Below are 17823 nucleotides of genomic sequence, written 5' to 3' on the forward strand. Positions count from 1 at the left end.
TTCCACTCCACAAATCAATTGTCAACAATTCATTACCCAGCGCCAAATCAATTCGCGAGAGAGATCCATGAGTAGCAGAGTAGCAGGAGTAACACACCACATCCTCATTCCTTACCCTCCACAAATCTACCATTCCAAGCTCTTTCACATAGTTCCCAAATGATGTCAATTTCCGGCCACCTTTTCCTATTCCCTGTTATTGCCTATCCCATCCCATCCCTCATCCATCACATTATTAAAATCACCAATAATTAATAACGGTAGTCCCATTTCCCTTTTGTACAACTCTATCACCTCCTGGATCTTCTTCCCCGAGTACCGAGGTGGTATGTACATGGCCACTATATATAACAATTGTTCATAAATTTTACAGTTTACAAAAATGTATTGGCCTTCACTGTCGATATGGCTTTCAATTTCCACAAAGGGTGTGGACGCTCCCACCAACAACGAGAACCCCCTGGCATATGAGGAGTACGTGGAGTGATATGCCCTCCTTTTTCATCTTCTCTTAGTAACATAGTAACATAGTAACATAGTTTGTAAAGCCGAATAAAGACTTGCGTCCATCAAGTTCGACCTGTTAGTTCTGTAATTGCTAAAGTTGATCCAACACCTCCACTTTCTCCTTAATCAAATGTGTCTCTTGAAGGCACATCACATCCGGTCCATCCTTCCTAATATAGTCCATAATCGCCACTCTTCGTGTTCCATCAGACAATCCCTTCACATTTCAATTAAGAATTTTAATGTTCTCACCCACTATATTTCCCTATACGTATACATTCCCAATCCTGTAGAGGACAATACTTCTCCCAAGAACCCCTAGAACCAACCCATAGCCTGAAGGGCTTTCCCCCTCTCAACTCCTCCCTCCCCACTGTTTTTGAACATAACAAACCATTACCAAAGGAAGGAAGGAACCCGGAAGGAGGGGCCTTATGGGAACATGGTGTGCTCTCTCTACTGCAAACAGTTTGGTCAGATTGTTAGCGCCAATTTTATTGAGGAGCCAGTCCTCACCAAATGCTGTAGGATCAGTCTCTTCTGCCTTTTCAGGGATACCCGCCAACCGCACATTGATCCACCTGGAGCAGTTTTCTAAATCATCATTTTTATCAGCCAGAATGGCACACTGCTGCAGACATTGAGTATGGGACTTCTGCAGCTTAGAAAGCTGGTCCTCCAGTGTGATCACTCTTTCTTCCACCACCCCCACTCTGGTATCAGTCTTGTTAATGGCTGCCTTCATATTGAATATCTGGACCACCTTTTTCACGTACGTTCTTGACTAGCACCCAATTTCCTGGTGTAAATTCTGCTCCATAACATTTTCGATCATAGTACTCCTTACTCTTGCTTTGCCCTTGCTTAACCACTTTGGACGCTATGTTGTATGCCTCTGCCATCCGTTCCTTCCATTCCCGAATGTACTCAGGATACGTTTTGTAAGTCTCTGACACTGGAGTATCGAACATTATGTTGATTGGCAGTCTTGGCGATCGTCCATACAATAGGAAGAAAGATGAAAAACGCATTGCCTCACTCTTTGTACAGTTGTAGGCATGTACCACTTTTGACAGAGAACTCATCAAGTGTTTCTTCTTGTCAGCTGCAAAAGTGCGCAACATTGACAATAACGTTCGGTTGAAACGTTTCACTTGTCCATTACCCTCTGGGTGATATGTTGTTGTGTGGGATCTCTGAATTGTACAGTACTTTCCTAACTTGGCAAACAGCTGGTTCTCAAATTCTCTTTCTTGGTCGTGGTGTAACGTTGTAGGGAACCCAGACTTCAAAGCAAAGTCATTGAAGATCTTCTCTGCCGCTGTTCTACCAGATTTAGTGGTGGTGGAATATGCTTGAGCAAATCGAGTAAAATGAAGCATCACCACCAAAATGTATTCGTAACCGACCTTGCATGTCTCGAGATGTAGAAAGTATATTGAGACCATCTGAAACGAGTAGGTAGTTTGGATGTTGTCCACAGGTGACCGGGTTGATGTGTTGGGACGTTTATCTTTCAGACACCCACACTCCCTGGTCACGTACCTCTGAATATCTCTCTGCATGTACGGCCAGAAGAAACGTTCACGGACTAAGTTTGTTGTCTTTTCCACTCCCAGGTGTCCCATGTTTTCATGGAGTTCTTTGAAGACCAACCTCTGAGTAGTACCAACTGTTGGTTTTGTCCTCCTTTACGATACAGGATACTGTCTACGCTGAGGTAGAGCTTTGCACATTCTTTGAATAAAACAGATACTGCTGATGACTCAGTAACTGTCTCCCTTTTACTTGGAAACCGATATTGATCCACATAAGGTAGTATTCTGCCAATTATTTGATCTTCCCGTTGTGCTCCTTTTGATAGTTGTTGAATGGACAGATGGTTCTTTTGCTTTTTACGGTCGTTTCCACCGTCAACAGACACCACAATGGTGTGTCTTCCTCTTGATGAGCTTGTACTGCTTGGGTGGTGCTAATAATAACTTTCAGACAGATTTCCTCTGAGCATTCTTGCATGAACTCCTCAGGCTATAGTGGCATTCTCGACAATCCGTCAGCATCCGTATTGTATTTTCCTGGCCTGAACTTGATACTGAAATTGAAGTCAGTTAGCTCAGCTACCCATCCCTGACCTGTAGCATTCAGTTTGGCTGTAGTGAGGACATAGGTCAAAGGGTTTTTGTCAGTGTATACCTCAAACTCTTTGCTGTAATATAAATAATCTCTAAATCGTTCACAGATAGCCCATTTCAATGCCAGCAACTCCAATTTTCCGGAATGTAGATGGTAATTCTTCTCGAAGTCTGTCAATGTTCTGGAACCGTAACCAATTACTCTCAATTGCCCATCTTGAGGCTGATACAGGGCAGCTCCCAGTCCAACTTGAGAAGCGTCACACTGAAGAACAAATGGTAAGTTGAAATCAGGATATCCCAATATGGGTGGTTTTACCAAGTAATCCACTAGTTCTTCCAATGTCTCTTGGTGGTCTGATGTCCAGAGAATGGGCTGCTGGGACGAAACTGCGTTGTTTCCTTTAAGCCCTGTCCTGCCTTCGTTTTTCTTTTTCTCCATGGGTGTTGTTGAATCTGTCATCGTCCCCCAAGAGGAGGTATAGTAGGGCGGCAATCCAGGAGAAATTCTGGACGTAAGTATGATAGTAAGAGAGGAATCCTAAGATCTGCCTTAACTTCCTGAAAGTAGATGACCGGACACAATTTTCCCTAGGAATCGGACTTTCCTTTTGAACAGTTCACACTTCTTTGGGGTTAACTTAACTCCATGTTGCTGATACCGTTGGAGTACGGTCCTCACATGTTCAACATGCTTCCGGAAGGTTTTACTGTGTACCACATTGTCATTCAAGTACGACTGGCAGATATCGTCCCTTATTCTTTCTAAGCATGTCTCCATGCTCCTCTGGAATACTGCTGGAGCTGAACTGAGCCCAAACGGTATGCGGATCCACTCATACCATCCCCACGGTCTGATGAATGCTGTCAAGGGTCTACTGGACTCATCGACAAACCCTTGGTGGTATGCCTTATCCTGATCAAATACAGAGAACCAGGTACTTCCAGGTAGGCTATCCAACATATCTTGGATCCTTGGTATTGGATTTCGATCAGGTATTGACTTTCTGTTTAGGTCCCGGTAATTACAACAGAGTCTCAACGTGCCATTCTTCTTCTTAACACAGACAATAAGAGAGGAATAAGACGACTTTGAATTTTGGACCCAGCCTCTGTTGATTAGATCTTATAAATACTCTTTCACTACACGGTGTAATGATTTTGGCACAGACATGTAACTTCTGGTTACTGGGGTCGTGTCTTTCAAACTGATTTTCAAGTGCAAAGACGGGATACAGCCTATATCCGAGTCAACTTTGGAGAATGCATGACACTCTTCTCTCAGCATCTGTTTTGCTACTGCTAGATCTTCAGCATACAAGTGTTCAATGAGTACTAGGGGGTTCCAGGCCCCCGAGGTGGGTCGTGAAATTTCCTCCCCTGGGCAACTCCTGTTCCTTGGTGGGGAGACTGAATTCACGGTAAACTCCTGGGCTGGTCTCACACTGGCTGGATATACCGCTTTAACGGTTTCAATGTGGCCTAACACCATCTTTGGATTCAATCTAATCTCGTGTTTCGTGGTATTCATCACCAGTACTATCTCTTGAGAAAAATCACCAGTAGGAATCGTAAGCACAGTCTCACCTTGAATTGCGCCTTCCGGAAGTTCTGAGGAGACTTTTAGCACTAACAGTCTCTTCTGGAATTTTCTTCCCTGCTCCACCCAGATTCCACACCTCACCCTCACCATTTGGTTTGCAGGGATGATGGTTGGGCGCAGGCCTACCTTGACTTCTTTAAGGTCCATTGTATTCTGTGCTTTCTTTATCCTATGAATCACGTTTTCCACCATGGCGTTGGGTATGGCGAGCGATGTGGCAATTGCATTCACCACCAGCGTCCCTGACTTGTGTTTCGTCATAACCTCACTGATTACATTATAACCCAGGATAGGATCCTCTGCCTCATTCTGAGTACTGGTCACAAGAAAAGGTACCAATAACTCGATGGTGTTGCTGGCCCTGAGTTAGAAAGGCACTTCCACCCAGTCTATGAAAGAAATTTTGGTCTGGTTGACTGCTTTCCCGTAAAGTTCCACTGATCCTAGGAGATCTTTTAGCGAACGAAGGCAGGTGTGTGGCAGGTGGCACCTTCTCCATTCTTCATTTAAGAGGCTCGCTTGGCTCCTGTGTCCCACAGTGCTTTCACCAGGAGTCCATCTAGCTGGCATTATATAAAACACCTTTCACCGATTAGGCAATCTTTACTGACCGAGGAATCCTCTTCCCAGGAGTATATCGTTTGACCTCTGCACTGCGCATTAAGTAGCTGATGCCCTTTTCTCTCTTCCACCAGTTGTAGATGGGAACACACTTGAGGATAGTGCTGACGCAGCCATTTTACCTCATGCACCGTTCTGGGGGTTGGTGGTATTTTTATTTGTTTCTGGGACCTCATCCGTGTCGTAGTTACCAGTTGCCCCGCACTGGTAACCTCCTGTATTTTAACCCAAACGACCGTGACCAAAGGTATTTCTTGGCATTATGTCCTTTCTCACCACATCTTAAACAGTGGACACATACCGCTCTCTGATTTGATGAATGGCACGGCACGCCTCACAAGCCAGGTATCTTCTATTCTGGAACCCACTCCTGGGTCTGAGAGATTCAGATTATGGCCTGGAACGAATCAACTTTTTCACCTCTATCAACTCAGCTCGCAGTTCTCCTATTAGTTCTTCCCAGTCAGTGCTGGCTGTCTTCTCTTTTGTTGGTGATTTAAAGTTCACTCTTGGCAGTGGTACTGGAGGGTCTCCATGATGATATTCGGACCGGCAACCGGGGGTCTCCAACTTCAGCTGACTCATTTTGGTGGTTTTAGGAGCAAAGCCTTTCTTTAACTTCTGTTCGCTCTCTGACTCCAAACTAGCTGCCTCATTCATTTTTTCAATTAGAACTTCATCCAGAATGCCAGGGTCTTCTAGGTACTGTTTCAGCTGCAACTTGATATCTTTTCTGATTAACCCCGTTCCCAACGATCTCAAAAACTTCTTCTGGACTAACCCAGCATCAAACTACTCCTCTGCCTCGACATCTCTAGATGAAAACAACAGTCTATCCTTATGTTCAATCGCTCTGAACAAGAAACTTTGGGGTGATTCATTATTGTTCTGTGAGATGTTAATGAGTCAATGGAACAATTCTGAAGTACTCTGTTCTATAGTGCCGTTTTAAAATATTCTTCAGCTGAGGTAAGGTCAAATGACTTTTCATTTCTAGCATACTACGGAGGTTCAGTTCTGGTCTGATTGCTTTGCTTTTACCACCCCCTCAATGATCTCATCTGGCTGGTAGCCTTTCTGCAATCCTGCATCGATCTGGTGCAACAAGTTCATATAAGACAGTTACTCTTTCTGCTCACGCTCTCCAATCTGTCCCAGGATCTTGAACTCTTTCCTTATGGTGATTTGTGGTGTTAGAGAGCTTTGACTTACTGATTTATCTAACCCGAGCAGGTTAAAGGTTCTGTCAGAGTTTGTCACTCATTCAGAGGTTTTGATAGATTCCAGCATGGATGTTTTTAAGTCTTTGAATTATTCTTTCAATTCCTGTAGTTCTGTTTGTGGAAGGAGATTCCCGCTCTTGATATTTGGTCCTGCCCCTCCATCTTCCAACTTCAACCTGGTTAGAAACTGCGTTGGCTCCTGCAGAAACGTCCCTATGACGCCTCCAGTTTCTTTCTCACCCAGCTCATCCATCTGTACATTAATGGCGACTAAGAGTTGTCTGCGGGTGCTTGCTTTAGAGATCTGCTCTTTTGACATCTTTATATGTTCTGCTACTTCTCTCAATTCTTCACAGGTTAACAGAAGAAGCAGCTCACTAACTCTGTCCATTTGCATTTCCACATCCATGGCTGCTAGTGAGTTTTCTTTAGGGCTGGTCCCCTTTAACTGGTGTAGTAGAGTTGAGTTGAGGTGCTGTGCTGCAGTATTTTCCAGTCCCTGTGCCTCTTCTCCCTATACTCTATTCCCTACACAGGATTCCCCGTACGGGCCATCAATGTTACAAGTATGCTGCTACATTTAGATAAGGACTATACCGATTCCATGAATTCTTTGAATCCTGGGGGAACTGTTACTCAGGGTGACCGTTGATTGCAGCTTTCTCAGTCATAAGATGTATTGATTTTCTGGCACAGACACACTGACAGTCCTTAGGAACAGTTCAACAATAGCATTTAATGCAGACACATGGCCAGCACAAAACATCAGTTCTTTGAAGCAACAGGCTTTCCATAAACAACAACAGACTTTTTTTTAACAGAGACACAATACTACTATGCACTCTTTATCTTGCAGTGAGATGGAGGGGTAAGGGGTGGTGAGGGAGATGATTCCTGTGAGACAATTCTTCCCAAGCTCTTATCTTCCTGTCAGATGATAGGATTCCTCATCTAGCAGTACAGGGTTTCTGACCTTAGCCCAGCTTTACCCTCTACTTGAATCTTGTTCACTACAGTTCACTTGCCTGGATTTCTGTGAGATACAGATAACACCAGATAACACATGACTGGACTGATCCTTTGGCTGCTCCTAGACAATAAACAACTTCCCCAAATCCCCCTGGGACTCCACTAACCACTCCCTGTCTCCCGTGACTGTGTTAACCCCTCTAGTTGCTGGATGCTTCTGAAGTAAACCACTTCCTGTCTCCTGTGATTGTGTTAACTCTTCTAGTTGCTTGATGCTTATGAAGCAACAGCAGTACTTCTGCTTGTCACATTCTGTATGTGGTTTTTATTAAAAATCCCAAAATAAGGCCCAAAATAAATACATGTACTTCCAAAAAACCCAATAAAGAAAACAAGTACACGCCCAATTCAAAAAATGTTAACCTTTATTAGTTCATAAAAAGACAATAGACAAATGTATTAAAAGAGAGCCAATGCAGAGTAACTATGTCATTCAGGAGCTAGTAAAGACCTTTAGAAAGTATATTATCCATAAAGTGCCATGGTGTGATGAGTGATGTAGAAAAAAAAACTGTGTACAATAAATAAACGGGTAACCCAAAAACAATGCTAAGTATGGGAAGAAATATTTATCATTTTTAATATAATTTAATATATCCAAAGGACTTAGTAGTCATGACTACAAAGTGCAGTACAATAAAAAAATGACTAATCATTAGTTTAGTGCAAAAACAAATCACTTGTTATATCTAGTGTAGTCACAGGACATGATAGTCAGATGTGGTAAATAAGATATACAAGTCATAGCACATCATATCATGCACATACCAGGAGCACAAAAAGGATAATACCAAGCACATAAATATTGAACAAATGAAAGATCAGACACATGAAAAGTATAAACCTGAATGGCAGTTGTAAAAGACCCCAATGCATATTTCACGTTTAGCTTCTTCCCACCAGAACAAAATTGTTGGCACCTTTCCAAATTTGTGAGTAAACAACTTTTTTTCTTGATGTTCCTTCGTCCACTGGTACAACATAATCAAGAAGTTTACAACCCATGGCACTGTAGCTAATCCCCTGGGCGTGGACGGCAGAGAAAAATTGATGAACGCAGGATAGTCCGGATGTTGGACAAAAAAATTCAAGCTTTCTGCAGGCTGAGGATGACTCTATGGCAGGAGACCCAGGAGTACCCCACTGCTGACACAGACATAAAAAGATAGACTGCAGTTTGCCAAAATGTATGTATGTGAGTAAGCCAAAATTCTTCTGGGAAAGTGTCTTGTGGACAGATAAGACTAAGATAGAGCTTTTTGGTAAAGCACATCATTCTACTGTTTACTGAAAATCAAATGACGCCTACAAAGAAAAGAACAGAGTACCTATAGTCAAATATGGTGGTGGTACAAAGGTGTTTTGGGGTTGTTTTGCTTTCTCTGGCACTCTGTACCTTGACTGTGTGTAAGGCATCATGAAATCTGAAGATTACCAAAGAATTTTGGGTCGCAATGTAGTGCCCAATGTCAGAAAGCTGGGTTTGATTCCTAGGTCATGGGTTTTACAGCAAGACAATGACCCCAAACATGTTTCTAGAAGTACCCAAAAATTAATGGAAACAAAGTGCTGGAGAGTTCTGAAGTGGCCAGCAATGAGTCTAAATCCCATTCAACACCTGTGGAGAGATCATAAAATTGCTATTGGGAGAAGGTACCCTTCAAATATGAGAGACACGGAGCAGTTTGCAAAAGAAGAGTGGTCCAAAATTCCAGTTGAGAGATGTAAGAAGCTTGCTGATGGTTATAGGAAGCGATTGATTGCAGTTTTTATTTCAAAAGGTGTGCAACCAAATATTAACCCCTTCATGACCTGGCCATTTTCGGTCTTTGCGTTTTCGTTTTTTGCTCCCCTTCTTCCCCGAGGCATAACTTTTTTATTTTTCCGTCAATATGGCCATGTGAGGGCTTGTTTTTCGCTTGGACGAGTTGTACTTTTGAACAACACCATTGGTTTTAACTAGTGCGGTGAAATTGCAAAAAAAGTGCAATTCCACAGTTTTTTTTTTTTACCATGTTCACTAAATGCTACAACTGACCTGCCATTATGATTCTCCAAGTCACTACGAGTTCGTAGATACCAAACATGTATAGGTTTGTTTTTTCTTATTTAAGTGGTGCAAAAAAAATTCAAAGTTTGTAAAAAAAAAAAAAAATGGCACCATTTTCTCAGACCTGTAGCGTCTCCATTTTTAGGGATATGGGGCCGGGTGAGGGCTTATTTTTTTGTGCGCCGAACTGATGTTTTTATTGATACAATATTGGTGTAGATACAATGTTTTTATCGACCTTTATTGCATTTTATTGCAATGTAGCGGCGACCAAAAAAACGTAATTTTGGTGATTTGAATTTTTTTTTCGTTATGCCGCTTACCGATTGGATTAATTTTTTTTTATATTGATAGATCTGGCAATTCTGAATGCGGCAATACCAAATATGTGTATATATATATATATATATATATATATATATATATATATATATATATATATATATTTTTTTCGTTTTATTTTGAATGGGGCAAAAGGGGGGTGATTTAAATTTTTATATATTTAATATTTTTAAAAATATAATTTTTTTACTTTTTGCATGCTTTAAACGTCGGAAAGGGGTTAAGTTGAGGGTGCCAACAATTTTTTCCGGACCATTTTTGGGGGTTTGTGTGAAATGATGTCAAATTTGCCTTTTTTTTCTCAGTTTTTTTGTGTATTGGAAAAACAATACACACAAAGGAAATACACTTGTGCATAATAAAATGTATGATTGAAATAATTTTCTTGGAGAAATACTTCATTTTGTGGAATAATTTCAAGGGTGCTAACACTTTCGACCATGACTGTAGCACAGATATCACTTTAATTGCAATTCTTTTCATACGTGCTACCACAGCCGCACCCTCAAACAAGTTGGCAATAACACAGAAAGACACAACATGATTGAGTAATGGCAAAGTAAGAAGAACCGCTCTAAGCAAAAGTACAAACCTTCATTAAATATTAACAATGCTACTAAATGAATGTCTTGGATAAATGGTGGAGGGTTGGCATTTGAAGATGACCACACTGCTGTAGAAGAGGAATAGTCCCCCACACTGGTGCAGCTCCAAGTAGCTTTATTTACGCCTTTCTGGTTGAACCAAACCCATTTTCAGAACAAACTGCAGATAGGGGTTAGTACAAAGGAATGGGTGTTTATATAATTGATTTAATTAAAAAAAAGAGCGCCAAGGTACTCAATGATGCCCTTCTGGGCGTGGGGAAGGTGTGGTATGAAGTAGAATCGGTAAAAGTGTCAAGTCAAAGTCTTTTAATGAATAATCTCATTCGTATAATACAGAAGGAAGATAAAATTGACTAAATTAGTATATTAAAAGGTATGATTAAAAATGTTCTGTTAAGATGAAGAAAAGGACATTAGTATTGTCTGCCTCATTCAAAGTTAATGGTGGTAAAAATGTGCTGCAGTGAGCGATCACTGTGTTCAGCTGGTTTAGTTGTCGCAGATCTCATTATGGCACTACGCTGCTTGGGGGTTTATACCTCAGTGGCAGCTCTGGGGAGAGGTGTGTCTGGGTTTATTATAATAAAGTAAGAAACAAGAGGTAGAAAATAAATTAAAGAGGTGGTTCACTACAATGTAAAAAGCACCCATCAATTTAAACCTTTTAAATAAGTATTTTTGTAAATACCTTATGTTGCCCTATTTGCCTGTGAGCGGCACTGTCGCTGCTCGCTCAGTCCCGATCACGTGATGCCCGGCTGCAGCCGCCTCTGACATTCGCTGATGTCACGTCAGATTCTGGACTTCCTTGCATCACCCAGGTGCATACCTCCCAACTTTTGAAGAACAGAAAGAAGTTAAAGCAAGCGGCGCGCATAGCGCGCAATGGCAAATTTTGGCAACGCCCCGGCCACACCAATATCCATGACCATTTACCATTATCTTTCTCCCCCAGCAGGATGAGATGTCAGAGGGGTGCTGGTAATGAGGGGCATTCAGCAGACGCCAGAGACTGCAGGGTGCAGACCCAAATCAGGGACTGCCCATTGTATCCAGGACAGTTGGGACTAGAGATGAGCGGATGGATTCCTAGGTCTCCCGTCCAGTGTCCAGATCATTGCTACCTGGCGGCTGGACAGCAGGCCGCAAATCTCTTATCTTCCGGGGCAGCACAACGTCATCTGTGCATCCTGCTCATCTCTCATTGGGACCTGAGGATTATTTTGTGTTCCATCATTCACAGTCGGGGCCGCCAGAACTTTCTCATCTTTATGTAACTTCATTATATGACAACTGGCTTTTTTGTGGGGGCTCATACTGTATATTGGTGGATCATACTGTATCTAGGGGGCTATGTGAGGGCTCATACTGTATGTAGGGGTGGTGTCTGTTAAAACTGTATGTACGGGATTGTGTGGGGGCTCATACTGTATATACACACACGTGGTCAAAATTGTTGGAAGTTTTTGGCAAGGCACATCAGCTCTATGTTCACAGATGGAAAAATGAAGTGACTCACCCCCTGGGCCGTGGGGCACTCGGATCCGGGCAATAGGGGAACGATGGGGGTAGTAGTGGCTACCCGGCTCCGTGGCTCAGGGTGGTCAGGCCAGTGGTAGTCCGTTATGTGCTATTGATTATGTCCGACTACGCCACCCGTGGATTTGCGGTCATTAGGAACCGCCGCTGCAGGGCAGACCGCTGGGGCTGATGATATATGCAGCTGGGATGGTGTGACTCCCCACGGGAAGAGTGCGGCCCCAGGGCAGTGTGGTGGATGGTGGGAGTGATGGTAGTGAGAGTCCCGGTGCCGGTAGTGCTGGAGGAGCAAGGAGCACACAGACAACAAGTTGCAGTCCAGGGTCTTTACTGAAACAGGTAAACTGACCCATAAACAGTCCCGGCTAGGAGGGGACCTGGATGTCTGAGAGCAACGGGGAAATTGGCCCTGGTCAGGGTGAGGGTGTAGGCCTACCGTGCTTTCTGCGCTCCTTCTGACTATCTCCTCCTTATAGAGTAACAGCCCACGTTTCCGAGCTCTCCGTGTATTCTCGCCTGTATGGCCTGCGACATGGGTTCCTTTCTGCTCCCAGCCTTGTACGGCTTTACTGGTCCCTTCGGTTGTGGCAGAGCCTCCAGGCTTCTTAGGCCAAGGAATATACAGTCCCTTGCGGACTGGTTATCTGCTGGAGGATGTGGAATCCTCCCAGCCTCAGACACCAAAGTCTGGTAAAGTAAGTCTTTTATCTGCCAAGACAGACTCTCTTCGCCTCTTGTCTCTGGCTTGTGGCTCTCCTCCTGCCACACTTCCTCTTAGGTGCAATACGACTTTCTGTCCCTGCTCTGCTCTGGGACAAGTCTCAGTCCTGAGACAGGCCTTCAAGTTCTCCCTAACCCTGCCCCCAGCACCAGCTTTTATAGGGGCAGCCTGCTCCCCCTACTGGCCTGAGATAGGAGGTACTGCATGCTAATGTTCCCCTGACTAGAGAACCTCCCCCTTGCTCTCAGACACAGCTTTATTACATTTTGTGGCATCCAGGCCAGGGTGACACATTCCCCCCTAGTAAAATTTAGTACTCCGGGACTAAACAATACACAAAGACAATATGCATAACCATAAAACATTAACAGACAGACGATGCACAGATTGAGTTCTTAAGGTCACAGTGTGGCCTGTGACCGGGTGTCCATATCACCAATACAACGGGGAGCCTTAACCAGGTGGGGGTCTGTCCTACCCCAAGTCCTTTACAGTCTTAGTTCATTCCTTGGTTAGGCTCCGAATGCAGTCCATACAAGGTTCCGGTTATAAAAAGTCCATAACCTTTGAGTCCTTACGGTAGCTGCAAGAAACTGAAATACACTATAAATAAAAATGCAGGTAACTTGGCAAACATTTCAACATTTGGCAACAGGGTTATTTACAATTTTAGTGCACTCTATATTTTCCAGTGAGCAGGTATCTGCCCCTTTGTGCTCCTGGTTGACCTACGTAGCCCACTGTCTGGTGGTGGACCAACCTGGCTTTCCCCACTAGCGTTAGGGGTACAGCTACCAGCTGGGTGTACAGGTAGGGCAGGCAGCTATCTGCGGGTCCTTTGGCTTACCGCAGGCATGGTAGGCTCACTGTCAGCAGAGGGTTGACTCTCCTGGGCTGCTGGTACAGGCTCTTCTGCCTCTGGAACCGCTTGCTCCTCTTCACCTTACGGCTCTGGTGTTGGTTGTTGCTGTGCAGGTTGCAGGAAATGCAGGACGGGTACCACTATGGCATCATTTATGCGAGTCCAGGACTGAGGGAACTCTCCGAGAACGGTGCTGATCATTTCTTCCTTGTCCTCTGCGGGTTCAAGGTCACTCTGATCTTCTTCTGCACTACGGAGTTGCTCGGGACACCTTTTGAGGTGGTCTCTGGAGACGACACTAGTGGTTTCTACTCCTTCCTTGGTGATTACGCACACCTTTGGGTTGTTGTGGTCAGACTGCAGTACGGTGTAGGGTTCCCTTTTCCACTGGTCGTCCAACTTATGTAGCCTTCTTTTTCGCTTTAGGACTTGCTCACCAGGCTCTAGGGGTCCAGCAGGGGCGTGTTGGTTGAAGAGTCTTTCTTGCTTCTCTCTCACCTGGGCCAGGCTCTTCTCCACACTCTCCTGTACCTTCTTGTACTGCAGTTGCCTTTCCGTATCCCAGTCCGCATCCGGGGAGGTGTCCTCAGGTATTAGGACTCCCATCTCCAGGTCTACGGGCAGCTTACCTGGTCTAGCTCGCATCAGGTAAGCCGGGGTGCAGTTTGTAGCATTCACCGGGATATTGTTGTATAGGTCTATCAGGTCCGGCAGTTTTTTTGGCCACAGGCTGCGTTCCTCCAGGGGCAACGTCTTCAGGAGATCAATGACTATATTGTTCATCTTCTCACACATCCCGTTGGTTTGGGGGTGGTAAGGCGTTGTACGAATCTTCTTACAGCCATAGAGGTTGCAGAACTCCTGGAAGATTTCAGCCTCGAACGCTGGACCCTGGTCTGTCAGGACCTGTTCCGGATACCCGTGTGGACGGCAGAAGTATTGCCGGAAGGCTCTGGCCGCTGTTTGGGCTGTCAAGTCCTTTACCGGGACCACCACTAGAAAACGGGAATAGTGGTCCACGATTGTTAGGGCATAGATGTATCCTGACCGGCTGGGAGCCAATTTGACATGGTCCAGAGCTACCAGCTCAAGAGGCTGCGTGGTGACGATGGGCCTCAAGGGTGTCTTCTGGCTGGCACGGTCCTTCCTCCTTAGGTGACAAGGGCCACAGTCTCTGCACCATTTTTCTACAGCTCCTCTCATGCCGACCCAAAAGAACCTTCCTCTTAGCAGGAACTCCAGTTTCTTCCAACCAAAGTGTCCCGCTCTGTCATGGTAAGCCCCCAGGACCATAGCTGCATCCCGCCTTGGGACCACGACTTGCCAGGTCAGCTCGTGCGTCCGGTGGTTGACAATCCTTCTGCACAACTTGCCTTCGTAGAGGAACAGCTTGCTCTTCTCTTTCCATAGCTGCTTGGCTTCCTCTGGAGCATCCGGATCTATGCGGGCATCTTCCTGGGTCAGCAGATCTTTCACCAGGTGGATGGCAGGGTCACTATCTTGGGTCTCGGCCCAGCTGTGGTGAGGTAGGGGATTTATCATCACGGTTGTTAGATCCTCCTCCTTCACGCGGTGGGAGTATTGAGCGGCTCCATACCGGTGAAACGCGGGGAGTTCTACCTCCTCCAGCTCTTCTGGGTGTTCGTCACCTTCAGGTAAGTGAGGCATCCTCGATGGGGGCGTCAGCGTTGGCATTGGTTTTGCCGGCCCGGTACTTGATCACGAAGTCATAGTTGGAGAGACGGGCCATCCACCGCTGTTCTAGGGCACCCAGTCTTGCATTGTCCAGGTGTGTCAACGGGTTGTTGTCCGTGTACACGGTGAACTTTGCGGAGGCCAGGTAATGCTTGAAGCGTTCCGTCACGGCCCACACCACCGCCAAGAATTCTAGCTTGAAGGAGCTGTAATTCTCCGGGTTCCTCTCAGTGGGCCTCAGCTTCCGGCTGGCGTACGCGATCACCCTTTCTCTGCCCTGTTGGTTTTGGGACAGTACGGCTCCCAGTCCCACATTACTGGCGTCTGTGTGGAGAATAAAAGGCTGACCATAATCAGGGTAGGCCAGGATCTCATCCCCCGTGAGGGCCATCTTCAACTGGCGGAAGGACTCCTCTTCCGGTTTATCCCACTTGAAGGGCGGCTTTTGGTTCCTGGACTTAGACTGCCCGATTAGGAGGTCCTGCATAGGAGCTGCCATCTTAGTGAACCCGGGGATGAACCTTCGGTAGTAGCCTACCAATCCGAGAAACTGTCTCACCTCTTTGATGTTCGAGGGGCTTGGCCAGCTCTTGATTGCCGTGACCTTGTCAGGGTCGGGGGCTACTCCTTCTGCACTTACCACGTGCCCTAGGTACTGGACCTTTGGTTTCAGCAGGTGACACTTCGATGGTTTCACCTTCAGGCCATAACCTGCCAGGGCTTCGAACACCTCGGCCAGGTGCTTGAGATGGTCCTCGTAGGTCTTCGAATAGACGATCACGTCGTCCAGGTAAAGGAGGACCGTCTCGAAGTTTCGGTGCCCTAGACAGCATTCCATCAGCCGCTGGAAGGTCCCTGGTGCGTTGCAGAGCCCGAAAGGCATACAGTTGAATTCGCTCAGTCCCATCGGGGTGGTGAAGGCGGTCTTCTCCTTGTCAGCCTCTGCCACAGGAACCTGCCAGTACCCGCTGGTAAGGTCCAAAGTAGAAAAGAAGTTAGCTGATTTTAGTGCGGCTAAAGACTCCTCTATTCTAGGCAGCGGATATGCGTCTTTGTGGGTGATACGGTTGATTTGTCTATAGTCCACGCACATTCTCATGGTGCCATCTTTCTTTTTCACCAGAACTAAGGGGGCTGCCCAGGGGCTACAGCTATCTCTAATGACCCCAGCTTCCTTCATTTCTCTTAGCATGCCCTTTGCGTTCTGATAATGTGCAGGGGCTACAGGTCGGTGTCTTTCTTTTATCGGTGGGTGGCTCCCTGTGGGGATGTGGTGTTCTATCCCTTTTACTCTGCCGAAGTCCAGCGGGTGCTTACTAAAGACTCTCTCGTACTCCTGTACCACCCGGTAGACTCCTTGTTTTTGGTGCAGGGGAGTGGAGTCAGCACCCACATGGAGTTTCTGGCACCAGTCCTCCTTTTGTTTCTGTGAGCCATTACCCTCCACCTGAGGAGATGGAGGCAACGGTTCCACGGCCCTGATAGCTTTGTGTTCGACAACAAACAGTTTGGCGAGTGCAGCGTACCTGGGTAAGTGTACCTCCCTCTCCCCAATGTTGAGGATGCGGACGGGCACCCTCCCATGACGGACATCAACCACCCCCCGGGCTGTCAAAATGGTGGGCCTGCTGTCTGAGTACACGGGTTCTACCATGGCTTGGTAGTCTCTACCTCTCAACCCGATTACAGTCCGACACCAGATCATCATTTCACTTTGGGGAGGCATGGAAATTGGGAATGGGTCACTCAGTCTTACGCTACCGATCTCACCACCAGACAGTTCCACCTGCTGCCGTCTCATCAGGGCTTTTATCTCCTTGTTGAGGACTCTCTGTTGGCTGGAACTAGCATTCACCGCCACCTGTTGTAAGATTACAATTACCTCTGAAAGACAATTTTCAATCACGTTAGTACCCACAGTTATTTTAGGGTGACTTTCACGACGGTCAATGTCCACAATAATCACTCCCTGTGCCGGCAGTTCAACTTTACCAATTTTAATGGTCATCTCCTTGAACCCCATCTGCGGCACGGGTAAGCCATTACTGGCGATGATGCTCAAGTTACTGTCTGGATACCGTGTGATATCAGCATCAGTCCAATACTGCTTAAAAAGTACATAAGGAATAGTGGTTACTTGTGACCCAGTATTCAGCAAGGCGCTCATGGGGATACCGTCCAGCACCACGGGTAAAACCGGGCGCCCCCCAACGTACTTATTACGCCAATTGTAAGGGCCTGGTGATCTTATGCCTGGGGGTTGGCCCTCTGCCCCAGGTTGGATCCGTTTAAATTACAGTACCTGGAAATGTGTCCGGGCTGGTTGCATCGACGGCAAATGGGCTGTCCATCCTCTGCGTAGCGGTCTGTGGGCCTCCCTCGAAACGACGGGATCCTCCTCTGTCGACACCATGGGACATCCTCCGGACTTGAAGCCAGCTCGATGGGTCTTGACAGGTCCACTTGCAACGCCTGGACGGTCCTGGTCAACGCCGCGACGCTCCTGGTCAGCTCCTGGACTTGGTGCTGCAGGTCTTTCGACGGGGCTTGGTTCAGGGCCTATGCATCAGCCCCCGGGGGGTCCATAGAGGAGGGCGCCGCCTCCTGGTGGTAGGTGAGAGCAGGGCGCCGGGGGTTTATAGCGCCACTGGTTGCAGGTTCACGGAGCACCCTTATGGCCCTGTCCTTAAATTGGGCACAGGTCAGGTCGGGGTTCTGAAAGAACATGAGGCGCAGCTGGGCCCTGTGGGCGCTGGACAGCAGACCTTCTATGAATTGTTCTGTTAGCAGCTTATCCGTTTCCTGCACACTGCCAGGGTCAGTTTGTTGGATAGCCCTCAAGGCTTTCTGCAGATTTAGGGCATAGTCTCTGATGCTGTCCTGTGCCTGCT

The sequence above is a fragment of the Phyllobates terribilis genome, unplaced genomic scaffold (assembly GCF_046119375.1).
Source record: "Phyllobates terribilis strain yellow unplaced genomic scaffold, ASM4611937v1 Scaffold_11__3_contigs__length_659146591, whole genome shotgun sequence".
Taxonomy (NCBI): Eukaryota; Metazoa; Chordata; class Amphibia; order Anura; family Dendrobatidae; genus Phyllobates; species Phyllobates terribilis.